Raw genomic sequence first — 14,796 nt, forward strand, 5'->3', positions numbered from 1 at the left:
CCCCATTTCTCCTTCCCTTATCTTGTTATATTAAAATAAATCTTGTTAAAACTTCAAATAAAACCTGCTAGAATTAATAAATGAATTCATTAAGATCATAAAATATAAAGGCATTATGTACAAATCTATTGTGTCTCAATATACTAGCAACAAATGAAAAATTAAAATTAAAGATTCACTTAATAGGATCAAACCATAAAATGTAAAATAAAATAGGAATAAGTTTGCTGAAATCAAAGATCTAAATAAATGGAAAGGTATACCATGTTCACGGATTAGAATGCTCAACATTGATAAGATATCCAAGTTAATATAAAGTCCTAGAAGAAAGCACACAAGAAAATCTTTGTAAGCTGGGTTTAGGAAAAAAAATATTTAGAACCCCAAAGGTACAAAACACACATATACAAATAGACTGACTAGATTTCATCTAAGTTATAATTTTTCTGCTTCTGAAATACACATTAAGAAAATGAAAATGCAGCAAAGTCTCCTTACAAAACATGTATCTGACAAATGTTTTACATTCAGAATATATGGCTTTTACAACTCAAATGAGACAAACCAATTTAAAAGGTGTGCTTAGGAGCAAGGTTTGAGACAAGTCACACACACACAGAGTAATGTTCAACACCATCGGTCATCAAGGAAATGCAAATTAAAACCATAATGGAAACAATCACATACTCATTAGGACGGATAAAGTTAAAAAGTGTGACAATGCCAAGTGCTGGTGACAATGTCAAGTAAGGAATGCTCATACCACATTACTCAGCAACTTCAGGTAATTTGCTTGAGACAAATGAAAACACATGCTCACACAAAGGCTTGTAAATAATCAAAGGAGATTCATCCATAATAACCCAAAGCTGGAAATGGCCCACGTATCCTTCAGTAGATGAACTGATAAACAAAATGTGGATACATTTATATACGTATAATACTGCTACTGCGAGTCTGGGGGTTGCTGCAGGCGCTTGTCTGGAGACTTGTTCAGAGAGACAAGTGCATGGCAAAGCAGCAGTTTACTGAAAGTGCAAGTAACACTGCCAAGGGATAAATGGCCTGCTCCACCTGCGCAGCTCAAGAGCGCTGTTGTCTAGGATCTATCTGGCTTTTATGTGGTTGAGTCAGGCTGGTAGGAGAAATTTGGATATTTCTGCAGGTGGGGTTAGTGTGATTCGCAGATTTGATTGACAGATGTTCTATAAAACTGATTTCCAACAGTGCAAGTTCCTCCCCATAATTCACTCTGTTATAATTGCATGCATGAGATACAAGTGATGTTCATGAAGTTTTAAGTAGGGAAAAACACCTAAAAGGTTACTAAAGGTGACAGGTGGACTACACTGCCCATGTCTTCAGAACTGGTTATCATGTTTCTGGGCAGTCCAGGGGAGGTTTGGACAGTCTTCACAGTAACCTTGTATGCCCTGGACCCCTACATCAACACTACTGAGCAATAAAAAAGAAAAATTACTGATATAGTCAACAACATAAAATTTAAAAACATTGTACAAAGCTAAAGAAACAAGACACAAAAAATACATACCTTGTGGTTCTTTTTACATGAAATTCTCAAAAACAAAACAAAACAAAACCCAAAACCATCAGTGTCAGAAAGCAGATGAGGGGTTACCTGGGGTTTGGGGCAGGAAAGGCAGGGATAAAAAGGGTCATGAGAAGTAGAGTCCTGGTGCCTAGCGTCACTGACTGACTCTGGCGGGATTCAGAGTTGCCTGCCCATCTGGTTCAGGAGGAGCATCTGGGCCACACCCATACTCCTGGAGCTGGCAGGACAGAGCCTGGAAAAGGCTTTGGCCATCTCTGCTGTGGAGTTCTTTCCTCCACTGTTCATGGAGGCCTTTGCTGGAAGCACTGAGATCCCAAAGGTGATGGCGCAGGCCTGGCCCTTCCCCTGCCTCCTCTAGGGTCCTGATAATGATGCAAGACTTGGAAACCCTAGAAGCTGTGCTAAATGGGCCCCAGATATAAAAAACTGAGGTTTCTGGATTTGTGGACTGTGCTGGAATGTGGTCTGGAACCATGCTGATGCCCATTCATCAAGGATATGAGTGTATGTATGAAATACCCCTTGAACGCCCTCTCATTAACTTATTTTTGGAATTAGACCTGAGCATTTGTCCCAGTGCCCAAGTACCAATCAGTTAAAGCACTTAAAACTTGGTGGCATCAGAACAATCCATTTAAACCCTCTGCTTCTCTAAGTTCTGCTACAGAAAGTTACAGCCACTCTCCAGACCTTGAACTTAAGTTGTTGTAGGATCAGAGACTCCCAGCTCAATGCCATCCTGCCTTCCCCAAGCCAGCTGCTGTTCCCAGCTCACCACATTGTTGCTATGGAAGCCACATCTCCATGGCTATCTTGAAGAACCTGCTGTGCCACTCTGCCAGGCTGAGCCAGCGAAGCCTGGAGCTGTACTCTGTCCCTCTCATCAACCACCAGTGGCTTAATGTGTACAGCAGTTTTGCCCAGGTTTGGGCTGAGCTGATGAAGATCCTGAGGGACAGAAGGCCCCAAGAAAGCATGGATCTGTATCTCCCCCTGAGCTTACTGTGGTCTGCTGTCCTATGACTTGGAGCCCAGTTACCACTGGGTGTTCTATAACCTGGGTAGGTGACTGTCAGAAAGCAGAACTCTGCCACAATTGTGTGCTTGCCCAGCGTGCATATGTCATGTGCTTTCTTCTGGGCACTTGGAAATTAAACCCTAGGATGTGGGAGCATCACAAAGGGAACAGAGAACCCATGGTGTCAGTGTGGATGGGAAAAGAATGGAGAGAGGATGCCTCAAGGGACAGGCATGGAGGGGAAATGTGGCCTGGTGAGTTGATGGGAATTTAGGGGACAGTGTCCTATGGACTCACAAATAGGAATCTGAGTTTCTATAGAAGCAGCGAGCCTTGGCACCTTATGTGAGGGAGCTGCCTATCTATGGATGGCTATAATGAAATAGAAATTAAGGGGACCTTAATGTTAGTCTTCTGGCATTCTTCATGATCAGTTAAGATGCTTTCCAGCTCAAATCTCAGGAATCTCCTCTGACTGATGGGAGATTAAAAAAAAAAAAAGGAACTGATCAATGAGATTTAGCCTCAAGAATTCACAGTATCAAAACAAAACGGAGCCAAAGGGATCAGGGGAATATGGGAAAAGTTTTGGGCATGGAACCCTGTATTTTCATTGTAAAGGTGGTTTCATAAGTTGTATACATTTGTCAAAACAGCTAAGTGTACACTTTTGAGTATAGTGGATTGGTTTATGTAAATTATACCTCAATAAGATAAAATGTAAAAGATGATATTGGTACTTCTGGGAAGGAATCACTCAACATTCCTCTCTCTCAAAGTTATTTGATTTCTTCCATTCACCCCAGTGGTTCTCAAAGCATGGTTCCTGGGTTTGTAACATCACTATAACCCAAGAACTTGTTAGTAATGCAAATTCTCAGGCTTCAACTCACTCACTAAGTCCAGGGGTAAGTCTCAGTCATCTGTGTTTTGAAAAAAGCCTTCCAGTGATTTTCATGAACAGGAAAGTTTGCAAACCACTGTGCACGCTATGCTAAGGATTTCTAGTATCTCAGATTCATTTAGCATGCACCTGTGTTTAATTCAATTTTGCAAACTGTTAAGTCACATCTGTCTTCTTATTTGAGCCTAGAATAATCATTTGTAAGGGTACAATGCTGATGTTCTAAAAGCATATTCATAATCTATTCATTCCTGTTGTTGGGTCTAGAGGCCTAAGGCAGATGAGTGAGTATCTGCATCCCACATGGAGAGCAGTATCATTTCTGCATCCCGAGGAGATGGAGGCCTGCATTCCTTCATCCTAAAGGAGAGATACAGATCTGCCACAGGGCTGATGAGCAAAATGCTCTCAAGATTGTTCCCTTCCCCCAGTAAAGGTGCAAACCACACCAGTTCACTTGAGAAAGCCCGTGAATCCAGAGTTAAAACATCCATAAACCCCAGCTTTCACCTGAGCAGTGCGCTACCAGCTTCTGGGCTCCACTGCAGTTCTCTAGCTGTAGCCTTTCCTTTCTCTCTAATAAATCCTACTTTATATACCAGCTTTGGTTCATCAATCAGCTGCCTCACAAGCCAGTTCTCTGGCCTGTGAAGGCAAGGACCCTCGACTCCAGCCTGCAACACTTCAACACCAGCACGTAACACAAGGAGACATTTCTTCTGAACCAAGGTTGGTACAGGTTGTGCCAAACTGGGAAAGGCTGCCTAGGAACGTGACCATGACTGTCCAGCACTCCAATGGAGTCTGTTCTCCAGGAGCGTCCCATCACCACGGCCCAGCTATGGTGGACCTCTCAGGCCAAACTTCTCTCTCTCTCTCTCTCTGTCCTGTTAAGGAGGGTTTCTCCCTTGGGAACCTGAGGAAAAGCTCCAAGCCCATTACAGCTGTAAGGCAGGCAACCCAAGAGAACTCGGGGCCGGCCAGGGGCTTATACCAGACCGCCAAGGCCATGTGGGTGCAGCCAGACTTCAGTGCACAGAGGCTTTTTTTCTCCTCTCCTTAAACTCTCTCTCTCTCTTTCAAGAACTGTCCCACTTAAGAGGTCTGAAAACAGCCAGAGGAAAGGAAAGTTTCTCTTCAAGCTATAAAGGTGGTCTGGCAGGGGCTGGAGATGCAACTTCCTGACCCGCCCTGAGGCTCCAAAGGCAGCTAAGTCTCAGACCCCTCCAGCTAGGTCCGTGGCATACAGACAATCAGATTTCTTATGCTTCCTTTATGGTTTCTGTGGCCTGAGAGTGGAGGTCACCCCTCGCTTCCAGTGCTGCAGTATTGCCCTTGGGCAGGATTGACCTGGACAGCAGTAGTGACCAATAATCCCTCATGTGTTGAGCCTGGAAATTCTCTTTTCCCCCAATCCTCAGCCTCTCCTTTCTTTCCCAAGCAGTTCAGGATGATGTGGTCTCCTCCTTTTGTTCTAAACAGCAGTGGGCTTCCTTCTTGAGTTTGGAAAAAAATACCCTTACACCTGTTCTGCTCTCTCCCTGGTCCCACCTCGCCCTTTATCTCTGTCTGCCTTCCCCTCCCTGGGCTTACTGGGACCCTGGCCTCCCATGGAAAGCTTATAGCATGGTACCTTATGACTTTCTTAAGTTATTCCCACAACTAGTTTGTCAGGCTCCTTTGTCCAAAGCGTCTTTAAATCAGCTGCTAGGCACTGGCAGAGGCAGAGGCACTAACAAAAACTGCAGCTGCCACACTCACGCCCTAACTCTGCCCCCACAAGGGGTGGAGGAAAAACAAACAGGCACATTCATGCACAGGGATGCTGGCCCCTGGGCACAAAGGGGAATGCCTGCCATAGCTAAGAGAATCCATAGAAAGGGCCTGGCACACATCCAAAGCTGCCATTCCCCCAAAAGGGATGAGAGGAAAAATAAATGCATGCAAGTGCACGTACATGCGGGGGGACAGGCCGCAGGATCAGGCCTAAGCAGACAGGGTCACTTATCCTGGGTGTGTGTTGGGGGACAGTGGTGCATTGCACAAGCCCCACTCCCCAGCCCCACCTCACACCTCAGGCCACTGGACCCAGCCCTTGTAAGTTAATTGTTATCTCAAGGTTATAGTCCCAGAAACAGCAAAATGGGAGTTACTATGGCCTCTAAACTTCTCATTTACAATTTTCTATGCTTTTGGCCTTAGCATAAAGTTTTCCCTCCAAATATTAGCACTAATCATCCCTTGTGGTACTGTTATTGCCCCAGGATGCCCTCTGAATGCCCTTCTCTAACTTTACAGATGATGTATTCCTCTGTTAAAAAGGCTGCCTTTATAAAAGAGGCTGCTTGCTGTTAGCTAAAAGGCAGGATCCTAGCGTTTTGTTTTTTTTCTTTTCTCACTGCATCAGTCAGGTGGCCTAATCTGACCAGTTCATTTTCCTCCATTCTGGCCATGGATGGCAAGAGAAAGTTATGAGACAGGGATGCCTGTTCCCATTAACTGGGTCAATCCCCAGTCAGGATGCCGATAAAAGGGGAGTCTGACAAGTTCATGTAGATGAGACCTGCCCCTTCCAGTCTTCTGACCTCGGTACCCAAGTGGTCTCTGCTGGCCTATTGGAACATTGAAAGGAAATGTTAGAAGCTTTGTATTGAGGTTTGGCCTCAGTATCCCTTAAATGACCAAGAGAAGTGGCCTTCACAGAATTCCTTAAATTAAAATACCATACTCCAATTTGACCTTTTCTGCAAAAGTGAACCAAGGTCCCTTATACAAATTTTCTTTTATTTCTGAGACCACCCAGATTGGCTCCATAATTGCTATCTAGATACTCAAACACTGGCCATTCTTTGTAAGCCACAGGATAAACATGGGGAAGGAGGACCAGAAAAGCCCCTTATCAATGACAAGGCCCCACCCCTACTGCTCCACCCTCAGCCCTACCTTCTAAGCCACCCCAATATTCAGAACCTCCTAATGGATGTTTTCCCCTTTGACAGGCAATGGTAGGAAGAGTAGGAGTCTATGTCCCCTTCCAGTTATCAGATCTAAGGGAAATTAAAAAACATCTGGGCAGCTATACTGATGCCCCAGACCAATACATCCAAGCCTTTATCTCTGTGATCCAAACCTTTGAATTGGCATGGAAGGATATTATGCTTCTACTAGACCAGACTCTTTCCTCATTAGAAAAGCAACAGGTTCTGGCCCAGGCCACTCAGGTTGGAAATGATTACCATTTACAATAAGCCCCAATACCCATGGCACCAGAAAATGAGGAAATAAATGTGCCTATACCTACAGGAGCATAAGCAGTCCCCTTGGCAGGTTAACACTGGAATCAAAATGGTGAGGAAGATGAGTGGTGTCAACACCACTTTATCCATCTCATAGTGGAAGGGCTTAAAAAGGGCCAAAGTCAAACCTCTAAACTATTCCCAGGTGACTGTAGACAGCAAGGTCCTGAAGAAAACCCCCTTACCTTTCTATAGCATCTTAAGGACACTATCAGAAAGCATACCACAGTGGAACCAGGGTCACAGGTGGAAGAGGTTCTCCTCAAAGATAAATTTCTAATACAGTCAGCCCCAGATATTCATAGAAAACTCAAAGTCTGTGGCTGAAGGGAAAAAAATCACTGGACCAACTAATACAGATATCCATGTGTGTATACTATAACCAGGACACTACTAAAAGGAGAGAAAAAGATAAGAGACATCATGACCTCACTACTGCTCTCAGAGAGCATCCCAAACTTGCTACCATTGTGGACAGGAGGGGCACTTCTGCAGAGAATACCCAAAAGGAGGGCAACCCAGGACACAGCCCCACCCCCTCCAGGACCCTAGCCTCTCTGCAAAGGTAACCACTGGAGGTCTAAGTGCCCCCGTCTCCAGATGGAAGGCGGGGTGCCACCTCCTATGGATCAGCATCAATGTTGAGGAGCCTCGGGTAGCCATAAAGGTAGAGAAGCAAAAGGTCATTTTCCTGCTAGACATTGGAGCCCGTTTCTCTGTCTTACTCTTCTCTTCCAGTCCCCAGTCCAATAACAAGGTTATCATTCAGGCCGTATCTGGCCAGCCCCTAGAGCGCTATTTTACCCCGCCTCTGGCCTGCTCTTGGGGAGACTTCCTCTTCTGTCATTCTTTTCTCATAGTTCCTGAAACTCCAGTGCCCCTGCTGAGACAGGATTTACTATCTCAATTAAAAGCTCAAATTCTACTCCCCCCAGGTGACTATTTCTGCTGCCCCCTCCTTCGGGAACAAATAGATCCCACAGTGTGGACTGATGGGATGACTGTAGGGTGAGCCAAAATGGCCCTCCCTAATCAAATAAAACTCAAATATCCCTCACAGTTTCCACACCAAAAACAATATCCCCTCAAGTCTGAGGGGAAGATGAGGCCTCTTACCTACCATAAATTCCTAAAAAAAACAAGGGCTGCTAATTAGTTGCTCCAGCCCCTATAATACTCCTATTCTTGCTATCCGCAAGGGGCCAAACAAGTGGAGATTGATTCAAGACCTCCAGCTCATTAATGAAGCAGTCATTCCCCTCCACCCAAGTGTTCCCAATCCCTATACTCTATTGGCTCAAATACCCTCAAAAGCCCAATATTACTCTGTACTAGATTTAAAGGACGCTGCCTTTTCATTCCTCAATCTAAAGTTTTCAATATCCAAGACTGCACTTGAAATTAATGTAATTGTTTTGTGTTTCATTGTGTAAGTTTTGTGTATGTCTATGATCTGATTAATTAGAGACAAAAATCTAATAGCTATAAGAGTCTTATTAAAAACTGAGACTGACTCAAAACACTTTTCCTAAAATTGACTCTTACTTCAGCTAAAGAACTGAGTCCTAAGAGTCCAAAATGAGTCCTAAAAGAACAGAATGGGACACTTTCAATCTGCTCCTAAAAATTTAAAAAAAAAAAAAATCAATGTACTTGTAGCCACTTAATTTTTACATGTTCTTGAGCTTTTGAATCTACGTGCGTGGTGCTCCAGTGAGTGGTGCAATCAGTTAGTGCGTGGTACTTGTGTGAATCTATGCATTGCTTAAATTGACATTTATGGCATGACTAATTTAAAACTTTTTTTACATATACATATATTTAGACATCTTTAGGATGATTCTTATTATAGAATTAATGTAAAGAAATACAAGGCTTCTGTTCTCTTCTCTCCCCCACCTCTTCTGCTGCTACTTTTAAGAAAAACCAGTTTTTTTAAGGTTATGTCAATCAGGTCTAACTAAATTATAGGCATTATTTTATGGACAGCAACCTTAGTCTGTTTCATTTCGTCATAAGTAATTTACATTCAATTCTTTTATAATTATATCTATTAATAAATGGTGTCCTTATATGTTACTTATTGTATAAAACAGTTTAAAACTGCCTTTCTGTATGGGTCTGTATAATAAAAATAAGACTAATTGGAAAAACAATTTTATTTAAATTTAAAGTTCTTATGAAAGTTATTTTAAAATATAAGTTACAAGGTGAATGAGTAGAAAGGATATAAATAGGTGTTGAGTGTATTTTTTGGGAAGGTTAAAGAAAATAAGAAATGTTTTTAGATGAGAAGGCATTTTGTAAAGAAGGGTTTGTCCTAAAGATTGTTCCAAATATAGAGGGGAGGGACAAGGACAAGCCATCAGAAAGTTCAGAATATTATATAAAGGTCTGAGTAAGTCTTAAAAGTGTATAATAAAAGCTTTGGTGTGTGATAAAGTTAAAGTTGACTATAATCTAAGAGTTGCCTATAAGATTTTTTTAGGGTCATGTCAAACTAAAATCTAATTCTCTATGTCCATAAAAATAACAAAGCTATCTTAATATTATTCTGCTTTGAGTAACATCTGCAAAAAACTGTTATAGGGAAACATTTTACCAAAGAAATTACTTGTATTTTCTGTTGATCTTATCAAGCTTTAAGTATTACTAAATCAGAGTTCCTGTACATATTTGCTCATGTGTCTTAAATGACCACCTTATAACTGTGTTGTGTCTATACTTTATCTAAATATGGTACAAATATTTACAAAGTTAAAAGTGTCAATTTATGTAAAATGGTGAGCTAAGTTCTTTTATCCAAAAGCATTACATTTAACCTACATTCTGACAGTCAGCCCATTTGCCTTTGAAGATCCCACAACCCTTCACAGCACCTAACTTGGACAGTTTTGCACAAGGGTTTAGAGACAGCCCTCATCTTTGTGGACAGGCCCTAACCAGAGACTTCTTAGATTGGCACTACCCAGAGGCCACCCTTCTTCAATATGTTGATGACTTACTCCTGTGCTGAGCCACAGACCCCCTCATCTCCAGGATGAATGAGTCCTTTTTAAAACTTTCTGGCCTCCCTGGGATACAGTCTTTAAGGAGAAGGCCCAATTATGCCTCCCACAGGTCACCTACCTAGGTGTGGTATTAAAGGAACAGACTCACTCCCTGAGTCATGAGGGTACTGACCCAATCATCTGTTTCCCATTCCCACAGACCATAAAGCAGCTTAGAGCTTTCTTGGGAGTTACAGGATTTTGCAGAATCTGGATCTCTAGATATACAGCCTTTGCCAGACACCTTTTTTATGCTCCTCCTAATACTCCTATTTGGGCCTTACATAATAACTGCTCTCTCCAGCAGATCAAACTCCAGCTTTTAGTCAAGAAATGCTCACCTCTGCCTATGCATGAGCCCTCCATCCTGTTCTACTGGGGGGCCCCTAGAGACTAGTACCCTACACAGGTCAACCCTTGAGACAAGTACCCTTTCCCCTATCCCACTGCCCCATTATCAGCACAAAGCAGCTAGATGAGTCATTGCCCCTCTCCCCAACAGCAGTAGGGTGCTTGTCTCAGATGGGGGATTTGTTGGGCCTGATAACCTAAAACATACGAGTGAGTTCCCCATTCCCACCCCCTGGAGAACAATAGCATTCCTGCATCCTGAGGTGATGGAGGCCTGCATTCCTGCATCCTAAAGGACAGATAGAGTCTGATAGATCTGCCATAGGGCTGATGAGCAAAATGCTCTCAAGATTGTTCCCTTCCCCCAGTAAAGGTGCTAACTATACCAGTTAACCCGAGAAAACCTGCAAATCCATGGCCAATGAGAAAACCCACCTAACCCAGAGTTAAAACATCCATAAAAGCCCCAGCCTTCACCTAAGCAGCAAGCTACTGGTTTCTGGGCGCCACTGCACTTCTCTAGCTATAGCCTTTCCTTTCTCTCTAATAAGTCCTACTTTATATACTGCCTTTGGCTCACCATTCAGCTGCCTCTCGAGCCTGTTCTCTGGCCTGTGAAGGCAAGGATCCTCGACCCCAGCTGGCAACACTTTGACACTGGCATGTAACACTGTGATCCTGAACTTGACAAAGTTCCTCAGATTCTTTCTACATGTTAGGTTTCTTTGGAGTTGGCCTTCCAGGAAGTATGCTGTGCTCTTATCACTAGCTATGAGGTTGGAAACCAAGAGGGCTGTGGAAAGATGGGAACTGGAACTCTGATACAATGACCCCCTTGGGGGAAGAATGTCTTAATGGAGAAAGGAACATCCTCCTTCCTCAGCCACATTTCCCGAGATCAATCCTCAGGATACTACTGATCCTAATCAGTGTTCCAGTTTTCACAGAATGGAGGTGGGGACAGTGACTTCAACAGCTGTGCTGACTCTGGAGCTTCAGATCTTGTTTTCTGAGTATTTCGTTTGTAATAAATAAGATTCTTTAGTTGCTGTAGCTTGATTTGGGGATTTGAATTTGTTATTCACTTGCTTTAAATCCCTCAATGCTATCAGAAGCAGCTACCCCAGAATTCTAACTTTTTCTTAGTGATTGCCCTGAACCTTGTTTTAAAATAAGTCTGTAGATTCATATGACAGATAAGATAGCTACTTAACAATTGCCTGCCAGAAGCAGTCAGATTTCTTACCTAGAGTCACTGGCTGACCCATATTAGTAGGTAATGAAACTCCCAATATTTCTGGGGATTGTTCCTTGTAACACCAACTGCCTAGTGACAATTACTCATTCAGAGATTCTGAGTACAAGCCACAAAATGCACTTCTATTTTAAGCATAAAGGGCTTTACTAGAGCAACACTAGAAGCTCACAGCTTCAGGAAAAAAACCAAGCCATGGGCTAAGGAAATAGGAACTAACCGAGCTCTACAGATAAAGTTGCAGGAACCACAGCAATGATGATGTGGCAGAAGGCTGGTGATGGAGCATTTCACTGGTCTTCTGCTGCCTCCCCCAGGCCCAGGAGCACAAAGGGAAGTCAATGTGCCCTCTTAGCATCCTAGAGAGGGAAGCAGGTGCTCTCTCCCCATGACCACAAAGGAGTTTCAGCTATGGCCTTTTAGAATCCAGGGTGCTGCTAGGAAATAAGGCTGGTCCCAGACAGACAAAAGTGGGAAGTGATGAATTCCACAAAGTGGGAAGTGAAACAGAGGATAGTGAAATCAGGTGGCTCCCCTTGCCTATCATTCTCTCAAACCTAAACCTGGGAGGTATTTAGATAAAAAGGGAACAGAAACCCTTTAAAATGGTCAGGTTTAGAATTACCATTTTGCAACCTACTGTAAATGGGTCTGTGTATTGCATGTCAACATCCACAAACACCACAAAATGAGATGGTTTAGCATCATTGTCTTATGAAGAACACACACCATCTGTCCTTTCCTAACACAATGAACTTCACCTGATCAAACCTGTAGATTCCACTAGCAATTTATAGGAAATACAGGAGAGGAACATGCTCAACGGTATCATAAATCATACAAACAGAAAAATCTAGACTTTAGGAAACTATAGAAACAAATAATTTGGTTTCTTCAACAAGAAAAAATAAAGAAATGGAGGTGGAACCCAAATGTGTGTGGAATTCACAGTTGGCACAAAGATCAATCACAATGTGTGGACATTACACGAATCTTGATTCAAATGACACACAAACACACACACACACTAGACAAATCAGAAATGTGAACACTGGGTATACGATTATAAGAAATCATTATTCATTTAGATACAAATATAAATAAAGCATTAAATAAGAATATTGAATCCAAAAAAATACTTTACAGAGGAAATGTGAGAAACCGCTTTACAAAATGTGTCAGCCAATAAAAGCAGAAGTAATAAATTATCATGATTTTGCAGCCCTATCTTGAGCCCCATGACCATATTATAAGGATTCAGCAAAGATTTTTCAGAGATCGATAAAAGTTGTTAGCAAACAGGAATAGACAAAGTCTCCAATTATTTTTTTACAGATTATTCACTGATTACAAAAGGAAAACTATTTTTACAATGAAGAGCTGTCTATGGGGAACCTGACACAGTAAGAAGCGCATATTGTTGCCTTTATGGACTTTTTGTCAACAATGCCGACGTTGAATCTACTCATGAGGAAATAAGACAGTATGTTAATAATTAGAAAATCCATATGAACATTACAGGCATGTTCTTTGTATTGCACTTTCACATTTTCTCTGAGTTTGGAATTTTTAAAATAAGGTCGGTGAAAAATATTGTTTCAAGTTTTGCAAGATTTCTACATTACAGAAAACAAGTAAGTAAAAAGGCCAAGGTAAGTCTTGTGTTAAAATCAATTCATCAAAGCAAGTATAGCAAAAGTTAAAGTAGAATTCTACCTGATCTTCCCCTGACCCAAAGCCATATCCTCTGTGTGACCTCTATTTTGTTACAGCAATGAACAATGTAGTTCTTTCCTGACTCCATTAGGTCATGACACGAAAAAGAAGCAAAAAGACAAAGCTGACAAAGCACATTTACTGGCTCCAGAAATAAATTCAAGATCTGGAGGCAAATTCTAAACTTTCAAAACTTGATTTTCATCTTTATGAGAAGAGTTTTATAATCCCTTATACTTTTTAATCTAGAGGGAAAAAAAGAACCTGTGGAAATTCTATTTGAAAAACAGCATGTTCTCTTCTTTAATATTTAGGAACCCAGAACAAAACAAGTTAAAAGTACATTTTCTTAATTAATAATTTATCATACATGAAGAAACTGAATTTAAAAATTTGACATCATGAACTAAATCCAATGAAGCATCATAGCATTTTTTGGTTTTATTAAAAATAGCCAAATATTTCATGCATTTGAAAAACACAATGAGCCAATTATGGATTTAAGTGAAAGATTATATACCACATAATCCTTCCACTTTTCTGTAAGTACTCTACTGGTTCAGATCACCTTTTGCATTCTTGGGTGTCTGCTTCACAGAATGTACAAGAGCACTGGACTGCACTATCTACCCTCTTGAGAAGGGTTAACGCCCACAGCAAACTATGAAATGAATGAAGAGTGTAAAGCCTATTATCTGTATTTGTACAGTGGCAGCAGAGAAGTGATGTTTGGTGAAACAGACATCCCATGGAGAGTCGATCTCCCAAAACTTCCACACGGTAAAACCCACCCATTCCTTTATTTTGATATGTAAGGTTGTACTCCCATTAGGTATGGTTCTCTTATTTTAATGTTAATAAATTTTAGTCAAGCCCTGATATTGTGATAAGCTTAGAACTTTTATCCTGCCCCACTCCATCCTTCAAGAAGAGGCTGGAAATTGAGTTAATAAAATCCCTAAAAGACAGGGTTCAGAACTTCGGCTTGCTGAACACATGGCAGGTGCCATACCTGGAAAGCCTCTTCTCACATTCTTTGCTCTATACATCTCTTCCATCTGGTTGTTCATCTGTGTGCTTTGTAATACCCTTCATAAGTGCTAACTGGGTTTCCCTTGGTTTTGGGAGGGAACCAAGTTATTGAACCTGAGGAGGATCATGCAAACTCAAGTAGATAGCTGGTTACCATTAGCACAAGTCAGAACCTGGGACTTCTGATTAATGCCTGAAGTGGGGGCAGTCTGTAGGACAGAGCCCTGAACCTCTGGGATCTGACTTCAATGCTAGACAGACAGGGTCAAAGAATGAAATTATAGGACACATGTCAGTGTTTGCCAAAACTGCATGCATATTTAGTGTCAGAAGTCTAGTACTGAGAATGAGTGTGAGTACAGTAGGAGAAAACTATCAGTTTTTCCATTAGGTCAGGCACCAACCTGTGAAGAAGCCTGAACCCAAAGCAGAATAGTGGAAAGAAAAATATTAAACCAATTCTTCAGCAAAATCATAGCATCTAAAAAAAAAAAAAAAATGGGAATGGGGGCATAGTTCATGGCTCAGTGGTACAGTACTTGCCTACCAAGCTCAAGGCCATTCAATCCCCAGTTTGGAGGTTGGAGGGAGCCCACCTTTT

This window comes from Castor canadensis, chromosome 10 (assembly GCF_047511655.1).
Source record: "Castor canadensis chromosome 10, mCasCan1.hap1v2, whole genome shotgun sequence".
In the NCBI taxonomy this organism is placed as follows: domain Eukaryota; kingdom Metazoa; phylum Chordata; class Mammalia; order Rodentia; family Castoridae; genus Castor; species Castor canadensis.